Source organism: Crotalus tigris, unplaced genomic scaffold (assembly GCF_016545835.1).
Source record: "Crotalus tigris isolate CLP2741 ecotype Arizona unplaced genomic scaffold, ASM1654583v1 scf7180000017742.2353718, whole genome shotgun sequence".
Classification (NCBI taxonomy): domain Eukaryota; kingdom Metazoa; phylum Chordata; class Lepidosauria; order Squamata; family Viperidae; genus Crotalus; species Crotalus tigris.
Genome location: NW_024096609.1, coordinates 230,023 through 247,919, shown reverse-complemented (window position 1 = coordinate 247,919; position 17,897 = coordinate 230,023).

The following is a 17,897-nucleotide window of genomic DNA, read 5'->3' as shown; positions in this document are numbered from 1 at the left end:
TCTTATATAGAGAGCAACTCCACCTCCTCTTTTATTTGATCTGTTTCTTTTAAATAATTTAAATCCCTCTAGCTGTGTGCTCCATTTGTGGGTTTCATCCCACCATGTTTCCATAATGGCAACAATATCATATCTGCCATTAACCTGAATTTCTATTTCACACTGTTTGCTGTTCATCTTCTATTCCTTTAAAAATCAGACATTGCATATCAATCGGTTATAAAAATAGAGAAATGGTTGGGCAGAGGAAATTAGAACCATTTCAATCATTTCGTCAGTATTCCAGTCAGCAATTTAGGACTGAACACAGAGGAAAATAATGTGGACTTATTTCAGGTTTCATTTGCCTCATGTTTCTACTCTCAGAAAATAAGGAAAAAGAGAGAGGCTGTGTTAATCAAAAGGATTCAAAAAATTTGTCAGATCCTGCAATATAAGAGCAAGTAAAACAAGAAGAAGAAAAGAAGAGTGTTAGAACTGCAAATGGAGGGAATGAAACTCCATCGCATGACTTACAGCTGAATCTGATTAGAAGGAGCCATGTTGAAAGGTAATGTTGCAGGTGTTATTTGTGATGCAGAGAGGACTATACCAATGAGAAGATCTCCTGGCCTGTAATAGCTCCATGGCTTTTCTCCATCCTGGTGGTCCAAAGTCAGTGGGGACTTCATTCTCAGCTTCCCAGAGAGTGGCTGGGACACCAGCAGCATCAGAAGCAGCATCAGAAGGAGAAGCAGAAGCAGGAGGTCCATAATTCACGGGCCTGAATCAATTTCCTTCCCGTTTCTAAAGAAGAATTAAAAGAATTGGAAGCATTCTCACAGGATGGAATATCTAATAGCTTTCCTGATTCAAACAGAGATAAACCAAGATTCACCTGGAAGAGAAAGTACATGTAAGAGCACAGCTTCTGCCTGTCCCATATCTTGTGCCTCAAAGAGCATAACCTGTAGTTTTTATCCTTTTCTGTTGCAAGATCCCTTCCATGTTGCTCCAGTCTTATGTTTACATCAAAGGCAGTCACTGGAGACGTAGGAGAAGAGGTCTCAGAGACAGGGAGGGTGATGATTGCAGTGAGAAGGAGCTTCTGCTCTTGGGACCCTGAACTTCTTCCATGTAAGGAGGGGTAGCTGGAGAAAAGCACATTAGAGAAAAGTCACAGATAGACCCCTTGGGGCAGTGTTCTGTAGTGTCCTTCAATGGGATCTGTTGCCTCCAGAGGCTGCTAGGGAAGGTCACCCAGAGTTATGGAGTTTGGTGCCATTTTAGGTTGGTGACCCTTAACTCTAGTGCTGCCTGTGTTTTATCTCCATGGAAGCACTCAGAATCCTTGAACCCAGCCTAATGTTAAGAATTTGGGATATTCTTTTCAATGAGATCTCGATGTATCCATCCTAATTTGTAGCTGATTTTATAATTTCTCATAACTTAAGTGAAATTCCATTTGCCATCTGTTCTAGAAAGATTATTTTTTGCATGAGAGCTGGCTAAGAGGCAGGAAAGTGACAGTCTGTGATAGCACCATGGGCACAGAGAGAGAAATTTGTAGAGTGGATAGAAGTTTTAGTTTCCTTGACACTTTCTGTGTTGTCTTTCCATACTGATACAAAGAGAGGTATTAAATTTTGACATTTCTTGGTTTAAATAAAACAATTGTGCTGTTAGGTCTGCAGTTGAGATGGTCGCAGAGCCCACAGTATGGTGGATAGTGTGACCTGATTTCTTGCCACAACCACCCAGAAGTTGGTTTAGGGGGACCTGGTGGCAGTTCCTCTGGTTGCGTAGATGCACTTGGTGTTTTGCGACTCCTATGACATTTCTATCTCTGAGGCATTTTTTGTCCTCCCCAGAAGTCTTCCAAGTGCTTATAGATCGGAGTCCCTGTGTTCTGGTTTATCTTGGTTGATTCTTGATAGATTTCTTATCTGGAGTGGGGAGGTTAATATGGACAGCTTGTCCTAAAAGGGAGAACTGGGAGGGGTTGAGTGGGAGGGGGAGCTGATGGGATGGGCAGGTCCACCCTTACAATGAGGACCATAGGATGACCAATATCCCAGGTCCATCATTTGAAAGTTCTCCCACTGTTCAGTTCTCAGCTTCCACTCTCACTGCCTGGTTAGCAGAGCTTCAGTGGCTCCCATTCTGGCGGTTGCCTTTGAATGCCAGCCTGATGTGGAAGAAGGCTTCTCTCAGCCATGATGTTGTGCTGCCCTGTCTCACTGAAGTCTAGTTGCACCCCAAGAGGGGAGGAAACCTCAGTTGGAAATGCAGCCACCTACATTGTGGGTTTCCCTCAGGTGAGAGCCCAGGGAAGTGGGGGAGAGGTGGCTGTGGTCATCCGTGGTTTGTTACAGGCTTTCTGGAGGCTGCACCTAGAGCTGTCTTTTCGCCCAAGGTTGGGTGTCTGCAAAAAATGTTTCCCCAGCCTGCTGAGGTATGTTGTGTGAATGTGGCCCTTACAAGAAGTGTCTCCAGCTTATTTCTGTTATCAATTAAGGTTCAGCTAGTCCCTGTTAAATTAATATTCATAATTCACTGACTCATTGGTTCAGCCTCCAAAAATAAACCATGATTAAAATTGCAAACGTGAATTCAGCCATTGGTGAGGTGATCAGCTTAAATGGGTTGTATTGCTACGATCAGAGCCAGTCTGGTGTAGTGGTCAAAGAATCAGACTAATAACAGGAGACCATGAGTTCTAGACCTGCTCTGGGCACAAAGCCAGCTGGGTAAACTTGGCCCAGCCAATCTCTCAGAGCCCTGGGAAAGAGGCAATGGCAAACCGCTTCTGGAAAATTGGGTCACCTGTGGTCTTTCTGATAACTTTCACACACAGCCGGCTGAGGTTGTGGCCTTCCTGAGTCTGGCTACAGTCTTGCAAAACCAGCCGAGTGGACTCCAATTTGCAGATTTTTTAAAAAATTAGTTGTTTTGTGTAAAAGTGGCAGGAAAACCCCAATCCTGATCATGAGAGCGAGTTTCAAGTCCTCATGAAGGCTATGGACAGGCCAATGAAGTTGGAGTCCTGGAAGGACTTTTGAGAGAGGACCCCTCCTCACATATGGGGGGGGCTGTTGAGCATCACTAACATCACAGTCACCATTATCAACGTTGAGCAAAAGTTTTCTTTGCTTCCTTCCTTCCTTCTTTCCATTCTTTGACTCTCTAGAGTCAAAATAAGTAACTTACAGATTTTGAACCAACCTAGAACTAAGAAGAAATTTCCTGACAAAATGATCAGCGAAACAACATGCCTCCAGAAGTTGTGGGTGCTTCAACACTGGAAGTTTTTAAGGAGGGATTGAACAACCATTTGTCTGAAATGATAAATGGTGAGGTTTCCTCCTTCAGGCGAGGGTTAGACTAGAAGACCTCCAAGGTCCCTTTCAATTCTGCTCTTCTATTTCAGGCATGCAGTATATTTAGCAAAGTCTTAACGGGGATAGAGATTTGAGGGCAGAGGTGGGGAGTTTAGTTTTAGCACCTAATTCGGGGGATGGGGCAGTGCAAGATGAAAAAGTTTATCTATTCCAGCTTTTTTTGTGTTCTTTATTGAAGAAATGTGGGGTTTGGGGGGAGTGGGGGGGGGATCAAAGCCAGGAAAAGGTTTCAGGAAGCTCATCTGAAGCTGCCCCATCGTCATGCAGGGTCTGGTTTCCCAAGCCCAGCAAGAGCCAGGAGGGCTTTGCACTCTCCCTACAGCCTGAGGATCAGGGTGGGAAGCTCCAAAAGCAGCCGCCATTTCTACAAGGACTCCTCGGAGTATTCAAAATGGAGGCCACTTCCGGCAGGCCTGAGGATCAGGCCCAAGCACTGCAGGGTCCCCTTGGGGCAGGATCGAAGGGGGAGAGGCTTCCAGCCAGAGGGGAAGATGTTACCCAGCCACATCTGGAAGGCCACAGGACCCCCAACACTTTTATGTGTTAAAGAGGGAATTGGTGGGGGCACAAGGGAGTCAAGGAGGGGCTGAAGAAAGAGCTCACATTTGGGGAAAGGAGATGGAAAAGGGGGGTCTTGGGGGGGTGACCCCAGCAGGCAGCAACATGGCTGCATTGACCTTCAGCTCTTATTCCCCCCAGGGTGGCCCACTTTGGTGTGAAGGAAGACAGACAGCCCTGATCCTGAGTGGGGAGGGAAGTCCCAAGTCTGAAATCTCCCAGTGGGGCTTTTTGCCTAAAGCCAAGTTCTCCCCCAGGAAAGATTTCCATTTTGGGCCTCCCGGGTCAGAGAGAGAAGCAGAGAACTGCAGCTGGTTCCATCTGTCTCTGCCCAAAGTCTCCCTGGAGGATTCGGCCAAAGAGCAGAGCGGAAACTTTGAGGATAATAATAATAATAATTCTCCCTCTCACCAGAGATCCTGGCTAATTCAACTAGTTCTGGGACTCAGAGTCTGTTGGGCCCTTCTCTGGAGAGGAATGGAAGGGGAATAATCCCCAGAGGATTCAAAATGAGAGGGCAGAGCTAGAATTAAATCTCTCAGCAAGAATTGAGAGGTTGGGAAGCTCCATGCTTGAAATTGGCCCCAGAGGGAATACACGGCACCTGTGGCTGAAGAAAAAGAAATCTGATATTTGTGGGCACAGCGGTTAAAGAGAAAACCCCGGGGACGACTTAATGCCTGAACATGTCACGGAACTGGAATAGCTTCCTACTGAGTTAAAACCAAAGTTTACTTTATTTTGAAAGTTAATGCTGAATAGAAAAAGACTGATGCAATAGTGAGACTAGGATAAAATAAATAAATAAAAATCTGTTAGTTAAAAACTAGTCATCAGGACTTGACATAGTTTAAAAGAAATCACACCCATGTACAGAGAAAGAGAGAAATGAGAGGAATAAAGGATGCCTTTCAGCCCACATAAGGAAGAAAGGGAGGGGAAGGACCCATGTTCCACTGCCACTCCCTTCCACACAGGGGGCCCTGAGGGGGGAAAGCAAAGCCCAGACGTGTCACATTGCCCATAGAAAAGGCTCAGGAAGGAGGAGGGGAAGTGGGGGAACCCTTCACTCCCCCCATTCTGGGAAGAGGCTAGTGTGGATGATGGGCTTTGGAGTGGCATTTCAGGGGGAGAGGCAGCCAAGGGGGGTTTGTGAGGCTCCGGTTCCCCTTCGTGTCTTTCCAGGAAAGGCTCCTGGGGGGGAGAAGCCATGCAGGGCCTGGGTCTCCCAAGGGGGATCCGGCTTTGCTGGGGAGGGAAAGGCCGGGGGGTCTCCCTGGAGGGGCCCTCTGGGGCTCTGAGGAAGGGGCATCCTGGGGGTCCCTCCTGGCCCCCAAAGTCCCTCCGGCCGGGCTCTCCTGGGCAGCCCCTGCCCCCCCCTTGCCCAAGCCCCCCCGGAGGAGAAGCCCTCCATTGCAGGGATTTCTGGGTGGGGGGAAAGGCCCTTCCAGGACTCCGGCCTCCCCTCCCTCTGCATCTCTGGCAGTTTCTGCCTCTTTCTCATCACAGGAAAAACTCTCTAATTCTCTCTCCTTATTGGACGTTTTCCTCTCCCCCCCCCCTTTGTCTTTGCTCCTTCAGCCTCTTCTCCAGGAGTCTGATTGGTGGCTGAGCTCCCAGGCAACCCTTGTCTCTTCCCTCCTGCCTGATTGGCTGCTGCTGGGTTGCCACGACGACAGGGCAGGCCAGGACTAGAGGTAGCCACTAGGGAGAGAGAGGGGCGGGGCTTTTGTCTTGGCTCAGAAGTGGAGGAGTTGAAGGCAAAATCTTCTCTCTTTTAGGAGAAAATGAAAGAGTATATATATATTTGTTTTCGTAGATTTTCACGGGTGCAGGTATGCAGGTCTTGGCGTATTCGAGTCTTTTCCCATGTAAGATTGAGAGTATCTTGGCGATGTTTCGACGAGTTCCCACTCGTCATCTTCAGGCGGGTGTCTTTGGCTTTGTGCTTGTGTGAGCAAAGTGTGATCAGAGCTGCTGTCTCTCTATAAATATTGGTGAGGGTGTGTGGAGTGTTGGCTTAGTTGCTGTAGGTGGGTTGGTTGGCTGTGTTGGAGTTATTGTTTGCGGATTGCTTCACTGTTTCATAACATCCTGAGTAGCTGAGGTGCTGGCTGTGTGCCCATTAGTCTATTGTGTTGTAATGACACACAGCCCATTACCCAGGTCATTACAACACAAAAGATTATATTTAAAATGAAGGAAAAATTCAAGACATTGACAAAAGGAAAATATGAAATGGAAACTAAAACAGATAAAAAGGAGGAAGATGCAGTGAAATTGGATAGGATAGAAGAGAGATGGGAGGGAAGCTGGAAGCTAGAAGAGAGCTGGAACTCTCCCTCTGGCTGAGAGCCATGGGGGGGTCCTACAGAATAGTAAGAGGGGCACCACTAGGCACCCCAGCTATGGGGGTTAGCAATTATGATTCTACTACATAATTTGTGGTAGCTCTGTGGGCGTCACTCTAACACTTGTTGTCCTTAGCCTGGATGGACTAAACATGAACTGTGAACCTCACCCATTATTCAGCTGATGACTCCACCCAGCTCAGGAAAGAGGGTTTCTCCCCCATCCAGGTTAAGGAGAGCCCACGCTTCCATGATGGTTAGCGGAGTTTGACTCAAGTCGGTTCAATTCTGCAGAGCACACACAACTGTCAACCACCTGGTGGGACACTCACACAACACACTTGCAGAGTCCCTGCAACTTAGTCCTGCAAAGGGGACTGAGGGGGTCCCACCAATGCTGGGTGTGCTGAGCCTGGCCAAATGCAAACAGGGGTTCAAACACCCTAGACTCAGGTGGGCTCTCCTAGCCTGCAGGTGCCCGGGACTCGCCTCCTGAAGGGGTTCCTGCCTGACCATCCATGCTGCACTGTGCTGCTAACAGAAGGGGGGGCATTGTCTTGGACCCCCCAATCTGTGGAACCACCCTTGCTGTGATGTCACTGCTGCCCTCCCACCCTTGCTGTCTGCTAGGAAGGCTTTGCCCTCAAGGAAACCTTTTCCAATCATGCCTGAGGCTGCTTCAGCCGAATCATGAAGGGGCTCCACCTGCCTTCCTCTTTTCCAGCATGCCCTCCCTGCCCTTGACAGGAAGGGGCAGCCACCTCCTGCAGCCCTCCTACCCTTCCAAAGCCAGCTGGGTAAACCTGGGCCAGCCAATCTCTCAGAGCCCTGGGAAAGAGGCAATGGCAAACCACTTCTGAAAAACCTGGTCACTTATGGTCTTTCTGATTACTTTCACACACAGCCAGTTGAGGCTCTGGGGCTCATCATCAGCCTGTCTTCAGCCTTCATGAGGACTTGTCACTCCCTTGCACAATCAGGATTGGAGTTTTCCTGCCACTTTTTAATCTGCAACCAGATTAAAAAAGAATCTGCCCATATTTAGTAAAATGGAGTCCATTTGGCTGGTTTTGCAGGACTGAAGCCAGAGTCAGGAAGCCCCAGAGCCTCAACTGGCTGTGTGTGAAAGTAATCAGAAAGACCATAAGTGACCAGGTTTTTCAGAAGTGGTTTGCCATTGCCTCTTTCCCAGGGCTCTGAGAGATTGGCTGGCCCAGGTTTACCCAGCTGGCTTTGAGCCCAAGGCAGGACTAGAACTCATGATCTTCTGGTTACAAGTCTGACGCCGTGACCACTACACCAGACTGTCTCTGGTTATAGTCATACAACCCACTTAACCTGCTCACTTCACCAATGGCTGCATTCATACTTGCAACATTTAATCATGGTTTATTTCTAAACCTGGGTATGGCCCTTATCTTCTTGTAAGGGCCACATTCACACAAAATACTTCAGCAGGCTGGAGAAATTTTCTTGCAACCCCTCTGAGACAAAAGAAAGCTTTAGGTGCAACCTGTTTAGAGCCTATAATAAACCATGGATGACCACAGCCAACCCTCCTCCACTTCCCCAGACTCTCACCTGAGGCAAACCCACAAAGTAGGTGGCCACATTGCAACTGAGGAGAGGTTTCCTCCCCTCTGGGCACAACTAAATGTCAGGGAGACACGACAGCTAACTTGACTCCCTTGTGCCCCCACCAAGCCCCTCTTTAATGTATAGAAGTGTTGGGAGTCCTGCGGCCTTCCAGATGTGGCTGGGTAACATCTTCCCCTCTGGCTGGAAGCCTCTCCCCCTTCGATCCTGCCCCAAGGGGACTCTGCAGTGCTTGGGCCTGATCCTCAGGCCTGCCGGAAGTGGCCTCCATTTTGAATACTCCGAGGAGTCCTTGTAGAAATGGCGGCTGCTTTTGGAGCTTCCCACCCTGATCCTCAGGCTGTTGGGAGACTGCAAAGCTCTCCTGGCTCTTGCTATGTTTGGGAAACCAGACACAGCATGCTTCCTCCCCTCTGGGCACAACTAGGCTTTGGGGCAACATGGCAGACAACATCCTGGACAAAAGAAGCCATGTTACACATCCACTTGGCATTCAGAAAGAACAGCCAGCACCTGTAGCCATTAAAGATCTGGTAGGCAAGCACTGAGAGTGGAAGCTGAGGACAATACAGTGGGAGAACTTTCAAATGATGGACCTGGGATATTTGTCAACCTGTGCTCCTCATTGTAAGGATGGACCTGTCCATCTCATCGGCTCCTCCTGTCACTCAAACCCCCCCCCCCAGTTCTCCCTTCTAGGCCAAGCTGTCCATATTAACATCCCCCCTCCAGATAAGAAACATAATCAACAATCGACCCAGATAAACCAGAACACAGGGACTCCGAACTATAAGCACTTGGAAGTTTTCTAGGGAGAACAAAGAAAGCCTCAGAGATGGGAGTGTCACAGGAGTCGCAAAACACCAAGTGCATTTACACAACCAGAGGAACTGCCACAGGTCCCCCTAAACCAACCTCCGGGTGGTTGTGGCAAGAAATCAGGTCACATCATCTACTGCACTGTGGGCACTGCCACCATCTTAACTGCAGACATAATAACACAACTGTTTTATTTAAACCAAGAAATGTCAAAATTTAATGGCTCTCATTGTATCAGTATGGAAAGACAACACAGAAAGTGTCAAGGAACCTAAATCGTCTACCCTGCAATTTTCTTTCTCTGTACCCATGGCGCTATCCCAGGCTGTCACTTTCCTGCCTCTTGGCCAGCTCTCATGTAAAATATGATGTTTCTAGAACAGATGGTGTTGTGTCCTGAGCCTGCTCGGGACGTTGCAATGGTCCCGGGCTGTTGCAAGCTGCCTGGGACCAGACTGAGTGGTGCCAGCCTGCGCGCATGTGCAAGGCGTGAAAGTGCACCATTCTTTGTTACCTTTTTTCCCGGGGATTCTATTTAGAGGCAGAGAGACCTGTGAGCCTCTGAGTTGTGTCGGAGAGAGCTGAAGAGAATAAAAGCTGTTATAACCATCAGAATGTGTGCTCTTCTTTCGCCATTGACTCAAGGACTCAACACTGGCGACGAGGATGGGATTGCTTACAAGATAAAGAAAGAAGACTTGTAAGGCTTACCCAAGGAGTCCTGGAGAAAAGGAAGACGGTGTTAAACTCAGCATCTGGCCTGCCAGGACAGTGTCGCTGAAGGTAAGCTGGCTGATAGACCCCCTTCCTAGAATAAGAAGCAAGGATGGCGAACATAGGGAGATTGTCTGCATTCGACGTTACTCACCCAGAAAGATGGGAGTCTTATGTCGCTAGAGTAGAAAATTACTTTAGAGTGAATCAAGTTAGAGAAGATAGCTTGAAGGCTGCTACTTTGCTGTGTGTCTGTGGTCAAGATGCATTTGAGATTTCAGAAAATTTGGCAGCCCCTGCTCCTCTTGAGTCTGTCACTTATACAGACTTAAATAAGTTATTGAAGGAACATTTTCAGCCCAAGTTGTCTGTCATTGCGTGGAGGCACACGTTTGAACAGAGGGATCAAAGAGTTGGTGAATCAGCCAAAGAATACATTGCAGCCTTGAGAAGAGCAGCTAAGCCCTGTGATTTTAAAGATTTAGAAGAAAGGCTGAGAGACCGATTTGTATGCGGGTTAAGGAACAGAGATTTGCAACAAAGACTCTTTGCAAAAGAAGATATTTCTTTCGAAGATGCCTTGAGAGAGGTCACTGCAGAGGAGACAGCAGGTGGGGCGGTCAAGTACATGAGGTCCATCAGGAACAACCCAGAAGCAGTCTCCATGCACCATGAGGGAGTCCAAGAGAGCTCGGAGGAAGATCCTGAAGATGAGGTGGATCATCTCTACCCATCCAAAGAAAGGAAGCAGAGGAAGGCCTTTCCCAAGCTTCTGCAAGTGTCCCTAACAGAAATTCAGGGGAACAAGGAACAATACAGGCACCAGTACTTACTCCAGCCAGGGAGTCACCCAGGGGGCATATTCATTATCCACAACCCCACTACAGCACTCCAAGCAGGGAGAATAACCAGGAGCATCCAAACAACCCAAATAACACAAGAGAACTGGCATCCAAACAAACAAGCTGGCCCAATGCTGCAACTGCTCCCAAAAGGAAGTCTGCATACAGGGAAGTAGTCAGAGAGGCAAATCCTGATTCTGGTACCTCTAGCATGGAAGGGGGGCAACCGAGTACTGGGGCACCGCAGAAACCCTAGACGACCCAGTTATGGGGCTTGGGAGTGAAGGGATGCATTCCCTTGATAGGTCCATTGTGGACTTGGAGAGTACCACAGAATCACCAAATACTGGTGGGAACATAGAGGGGCCCGATAGCCTACAGTTAGGCAGATCAACCAGGTACAGTAGGGAACAAAGTCCTGGTCTGACGAGCCCGGTGGGCAAGCAAGCAGACCAGAAAACAGAAACCAGGTCACGGGGACCACCAGGGCTTAAAAGAGGGGGCAACTCCACTACAATCACTGCACAGGATGGTCAAGGGAGTTCTCAAAATCTGAGGAGGTCACAGAGGGTTAAAAGATCCCCCAAATACCTGGAAGATTTTGTGACATTATTGTCAAAGCAAGGGAGGTGAAGAGGGTGCCTGCTGTTGAGTGAACTTGGAATTGTGAGTCTTGGGCACTTAATTCCAAAATAATAGCATGGTACCATGTTATAGAGTGGCTAGTAAGTAGCTGCAACAGTTGTGCGGTTCCATAAGGGACAGCACAACACGTCCATTTGAAGGTCGCGTATACCTATCTATATAGGTTCATTAAGTTTCATCTGGGGGGGGGGGGAGAAGGGTTATTGTGTCCTGAGCCTGCAAAAGTAGGCTCGGGATGTTGCAATGGTCCCGGGCTGCTGCAAGCTGCCCGGGACCAGACTGAGTGGCGCCAGCCTGCGCGCATGCGCAAGGCGCAAAAGCACACCATTCTTTCTTATCTTTTTGCCCAGGGATTCTATTTAGAGGCAGAGAGGCCTGCGAGGCTCTGAGTTGTGTCGGAGAGAGCTGAAGAGAATAAAAGCTGTTATAACCATCAGAATGTGTGCTCTTCTTTTGCCATTGTCTCGAGGACTCAACAGATGGCAAATGAAATTTCATTTCAGTTACAACGAATTATAAAATCAGCTCCAAATTAGGGTGGATACATGGAGATCTCATTGAAAAGAAAATCTCAAACTCTTAACATTAGGCTGGGTTCAAGGATACTGAGTGCTTCCATGGAAATAAAGCACAGGCAGCACTAGAGTTAAGGGTCACCAATCTAGAGTGGCACCAAACTCCATAACTCTGGGTGACCTTCCCTAGCAGCCTCTGGAGGCAAGAGACCCCATTGAAGGACAGCAGAAGTCACTTTCCTGGCTGTTGAACTTCCTCCATCCAGCATGACTTTCTGGACATGTCCTAACAGGAAGAATTAAGACCACTACAGAACACTGCCCCAAGGGGTCTATCTGTGACTTTTCTCTAAGGTGCTTTTCTCCAGCTATCCCTTCTTACATGGAAGAAGTTCAGGGTTTCAAGAGCAGAAGCTCCTTCTCACTGCAATCATCACCCTCCCTGTCTCTGAGACCTCTTCTCCTACGTCTCCAGTGACTGCCTTTGGTGTAAACATCAGACTGAAGCAACATGGAAGGGATCTTGCATCAGAAAAGGATAAATATCATAGGTTATGCTTTTTGTGGCTCACATTACAGAACAGACAGGAGCTGTGCTCTTGAATATATTTGCTCTCTCTTCCAGGTGAGTCTTGGCTTCTCTGTTTGAATCAGGAAAGCCACTGGATATTCCACCCATTCAGAGTGCTTTGAATTCTAATCCTTTTTTTTTTAGAAAGAGGAAGGAGATTGATTCCACCCCATGAATTATGGACCTCCTGCTTCTGCTTCTGCTTCTGATGCTGCTGTGTTCCAGCCACTCTCTGGGAAGCTGAGAATGAAGTGTCCACTGAATTTGGACCACCAGGATGAAGAAAAGCCATGGAGCTATTATAGGCCAGGAGATCTTCTCATTGGTATAGTCATCTCTCCATCAATAATAGCACCTGCAACATTACCTTTCAACATGGCTCCTTCTAGTCAGATTCAGCTGTAAGTCATGCAATGGAGTTTCCTTCCCTCCATTTGCAGTTCTAACTCTCTTCTTTTTTTCTTCTTGTTTTACTTACAAAGTACTTACTTCTTGTTTTATTTACAAAGTATTTACTTACTTTGAATCCTTTTGATTAAAACAGCCTCTCCCTTTTACCTTCTTTTCTGAGATTAGAACATGAGGCAAATGAAACCTGAAAGAAGTCCACATTATTTTCCTCTCTGTGTTCATTCTTAAATTTATGACTAGAATACTGACTTTGGTTGAAAGTAATGATTGAAATGGTTCTAATTTCCTCTGCCCAACCATTTCCCTATTTTCATAACTGATTGATATGCATTGTCTGATTTTTAAAGAAATAGAAGATGACTTGCTTTTAGAACAGCTTCTCGGGGTCACTTATCAAAGATCTCCTTCCTTTAATGGTGGTTCTTCTTTAATGACTGAATTATTCTGGGCTATGAATATTAGTACTGCTAAAAATAATTGTACTTTTCTGATTTGTTAAACCTTTTTGAGGACTATACCCATCTTCAACACTAATAATATTAAAGGGTGATGGGTGACTATCATTTGACTCTGGTTTTGGATCAATATTAGCTTATGTTTCAGCTAGTTTGTAGAGAAAAAAGATGATTAAATGGAGAAAAAGTACTGTTGTTGCTGTTGATGATGCTAATATTAACATGATCGTGGTTTTACACTAGTTTACCCTATGGAAATGTGTTAATACTACGCATGATTTTCAATATTGAACTGGTGAGGGAGAATCCTGAGCTCCTGCACAATCTTACACTTGGCTACAACATCCATGACAACTATGATAACACCCTTGGCACTTCAGATGCCTTGCTGGACATGCTCTCTACTGGAGAAGCCAATGTTCCCAACTACAGCTGTGGAAGGAAGGACAAGCTTTTGGCTCTTGTTGATGGAGCTATCAGAGACATCTCCATCCAGATGTCAACATTAGGAGACACCTACAAAGTCCCACAGGTTTGTGTTTGTCCTTCCTTGTTTGTAAAGTGAGTGGGGTGTTGATGTGTAAGCGATAGATCCAACCGTGTCTTCTCTATGGAACTCAAGATTATTTTGAATAATAATGATGATCAATCTATACATCGAAAGGTACTTAACTCCCTTCCAAGACATGGCACTAAGTTAATAATATCCATCTTACCACAAAAGCTTCTTCTCTCAAACAACCTATCTCCTCTGTTTCCAAAAGCTTTCGTGAAGTGTAGGCACAGGGCTGCAGATCCCCCCTAAGTTTTTTGTTTGAGGACTGTGCCCACCACAACATCATTAACATCAGCCTGGATCAGGGTGTTTAAGAACTGGTTCTGCTGCAAGCAGAGGCAACCAGCAAGGAGGGGCTCTCAGTGGATCATGGGAGAGCAATAGCTCTCCCGCTGGACCTGGTGATCCCTCCAAACCAGCAGATGAAAGACTAGCCATAGAAATATGGCTCATCACTAGGCTGCAGACAACCAAAGTCACACTTACTCTCTGGCAACTTCAAAGCTCAGTGGAAAGGACTGAGTGAGATCTACCTCTCTTAAATCCTAATTGCTTTCTGTACCTACACAAGCTGCTAAAGTATTTTCCCCCTTGTGAAGAGGGAAGGGAGATTTCAGCTCTTCCTCCAGACATAGCGGCAACTGACTACCCAGGGGTGTTTAAAACATTGGAAAATATAACTGGATCCTAATTAGGAGTTTATTTCATAGAATTTGTGGATTAAAAGACTCTTTATTTTCTATTTCCTATCTTTCTTCAATTTTTATTTCCTATTTTTATGGAAGATCTGGGTTTTTTCTTTTAAAATAGAAGAAAAAATTGAAAAGATTAAAATAACTTTGGAGAGACATCTTGTGGCTAAACGTGATATTGCAATCTGTTTTTGTACAAAAGAGACTTGGCTGCAGCCCAGAAAGTAGATAAGATACATGTAACCTTGAGAAGCTCAGCTGTGTTCTTTATTGAGTGGATTTTTTTTTAATGTAAAGTCTTTTAGTTTAAATATACTATTATGGAAGAAGATCAGAAATGGATCTTTCTTAGGGAAGAAAAGCAGGATCAAACTCTTTGTCTGTTGAAAGAGATTCTTCAAATCTTAATTACAGATGGTGATGAAATAAGAAGATACAGGAAAAAACAAGAAGACAGCCTTGACATGCAAAAGCAGATTATGACTATAACTAAAGAATCATCTACACAGGATACTACAGAAAAAGTGGAACAATTAAATATTATGACAGAAGACTCAACTGCTCAACAAATACAGACAATGGAAAATACAAAAAAGAAATTGACAAAAGGGAAAGAGGTAAAGATTTCCTATTTAAAGCAGAAGGAGCCTGAGGATCTAAAAGGAAAACAGATGGAAGTGAAGATAAATAGTTCAGGAAATGGAAAGACAAGGAAAAGATTTGCTGCATCTGCTAGCCCTCTTAAAATAATGGCAACTGGATGGTTATCTCAACGTCAAATAATAGATATAACAACCCAAGGAGATCTATGACCCCACAGCAAGGACATGGAAGATGATTTGGCAAAGAAAGAAAACTAGAATAAGACTGAAAAAGATTTGATTTATAGATGAGATTTAAAATAGAATATAATTAAATAGATAAGATGGGTATTATGAGAACTTAAAATAAAATATACTTAAGCAGACAAGATGTGTACTTTGAATATAAGATATTGTTACGTGTTGAGATAAAGAAAACTTTGATCAAGTAAAAGTTAGAAATATAAAACACTAACAATTAAATTTGAATATTGATTTGTGCATAAAGGTAAAGGTGATTAAGACACATATAAGCTATTATGGTTCCGGCTAATGAAACACTTCAAAGAACTTCCAGGCATTTGTTTTCCTAAAAGTCTTTTATTGTTACAAAATGTTGGCACAGGCACAACGGAGGGATGCTAGGATCTAAGTTCTCTTCCCCTGAGCAGTTAAATTATCAGCATGTTCCCTCCCTAAGTTAGCCATCATATATCACATTATCCAATTAGTGTGAAGGTCAAAGGTTTTCTTCTTTCTTTACCCCCACCCCCCTTCTGCTCTGTATTAACCCCATAAATACCAGACAGTTCTGCATATTGTCAAAAGCAAGAATATACAATATTTGCAGCATTGACATAAGCTAAAACTTCATTGATGAAAGCAATCAATATGTCTGTATGTCTTAAAATAGAATACACTTAAATAGCTAAGATGTGTATTTTGAGTATAAGATTCGGTTATAAGTTGAAATAAAGAAAATTTTGGTTATGTAAAATTCAAATTTAAAATAGTAATAGGTTAATTAGAATATTGACTTGTGCATAAAGATTGGATAAAGATGATTAAGATATATATGTTTAAACCTTATTGATGAAAGCAATAAATATGTCTTTATGTAGCAATAAGGGGGAAATTGTTAGTTCTAAATATGAGATAGTAGATATAAAGAGAAGAGAGAGGAAATATTAAATGTGGAAATAAAAGAAATTTTGGTTATTAAACTTAAGATTTTAAGGTACTTGAAAATTATTAGAAAATAAGAATACTATTATTGCGTTATTAACATTGGTGTAGATGGTGAGAACATATAGATAAAATGTGTGTTCTGAATATTAGACTGGGAGGAATGGTGATAAAAGAATTGGGGTCATCTAAAGTGTGGAAATGATACGTATTAAACATTAAATTTAAATATTAATGGAAAATTAAAATTGAGAAAAAATTGATTAGGTCATTGATTCTCTAAAGACTGCAAGTTAAAACAGCTAAGATATATATTAACTAAAAATTACTGACAAATGTTAGAAAGTTACTTTCTATTTGATTGACAAAACAAGAATTGTATTAGTTAAAATATGAGACAGTAGATATTAAGGGAGAAAGAGATGGAATGGGGATTGTAATAGTTTGAGAACTGTACTAATGATATTTATGTGTAATATAATTATTGCACTCAGACGCCACGTTGCTATCAAATAATTAAATGTAATATTAGAAAATCAATAAAACAATTACAAAAAAGTGTTTCCAATATGACATTTGGGTTGCATGTGCTGTTAGGAGGGCTTGGCTTCTATTTTCATGTTAATTATCTGATTATGGATAAGTCAAAGTCAAAAGTGATGATCTTTGGAAAATGACAGCATTGCCCTATAGGGCTAATCGATGAGGAGGCAACAGAGCAAGTTCACACCTTTCCTTACCTGGGGGAATTTTCTCTGGGACTGGATCTGGGCTCCCTCAACATCAAAGGAGCTCATTTAGAAGGCACAAGTGAATGCACTGTTATTTTTTTTTAAAAAAAAATCATAGGTATGTAGCTTCCTTAGACTGAATTATTAAATTCAAAATACCAATGTTACAATTATGCATTTATATTGAGCTAAATTTTTGGATTTAATTTATATCACTACTAGAACAAATCCAATCACATGATCTGAGAAGTATCTTGAGGGTGGATAAAAGCACTTCAGCTGCTGCCCTCAAAGCAGAATTGGGAATTTATATAATTTATAAAATTAGGGAATATAATTATTTTGAATAAAATTAATGGTATGGAAACTGATAAAAGTCCCCAAACACTATTAGAACAAACAAATTTCATTTAAAAGATTCTTGAGTTTATATTAGGAACTCTTGCCTCCCTGTCTTTTTTGCCACTCGAGAAAACAGAAAAAAAATGCTGCACAAAGAATCCAAGATGGTCAAAATAGAGAAAAGTAGGGCCATCTTCAGTAAGGTTGGCACACTGACAGGCATCAACTGCTGCAAATGTACCTTCCAAGTATTGAGTTAAATCTTCCAAAATCCTTACAATGAATATATTTGTACTTGTGGAACTACAGAAATAGAAGATGGAATACATCTATTATTTTCAATGTCAATTATTTAAGAAAGAGGGAGATCAATATCTTGGATTGCTCTTTAAAGGGATCTATAGGGATTTTAATATTTAAAAAATGTATTTGTGCTCAGAATTCAAAAATTCTATATATAATAAAGCCATTTTCAGAAGGAAATTATGGTCTGATTGTGGCAAATTCTGGGGTTATAAAGAAATACTATTTTCATTCTTTATGCTTGTTCTATTGTACTTATTTTTCTAAATTCTGTTTTTACATGCAGTCTTGCTAATGTTCTGTGTTTTATATTCTGTATCTTGATGTGGCCTAATGACTAATCAACAGGAAATGTTCTAATATGGGCACGAGAAAAATATTGGATTTATTAAAAGCTAAAAATTGGGACTTGGTAGGAGCCCAAATATAACACAGAATTGCTTTTTTCAGGTCAGTGAGAGAATTGCTTCAGAGGCTCTGAATGATAAAAGTCAATTCCTTTTTTTCCATCCGATGGTCCCCAAAGAAGGGATCCAGTACCCAGGAATTGTCCAAATTCTCCTCCGTTTTGGATGGACCCTGATTGGTCTCTTTGCTCCAGACACAGAGAAGGGAGAGAATTTCATGAGGACTATTACTCCTATGCTTCT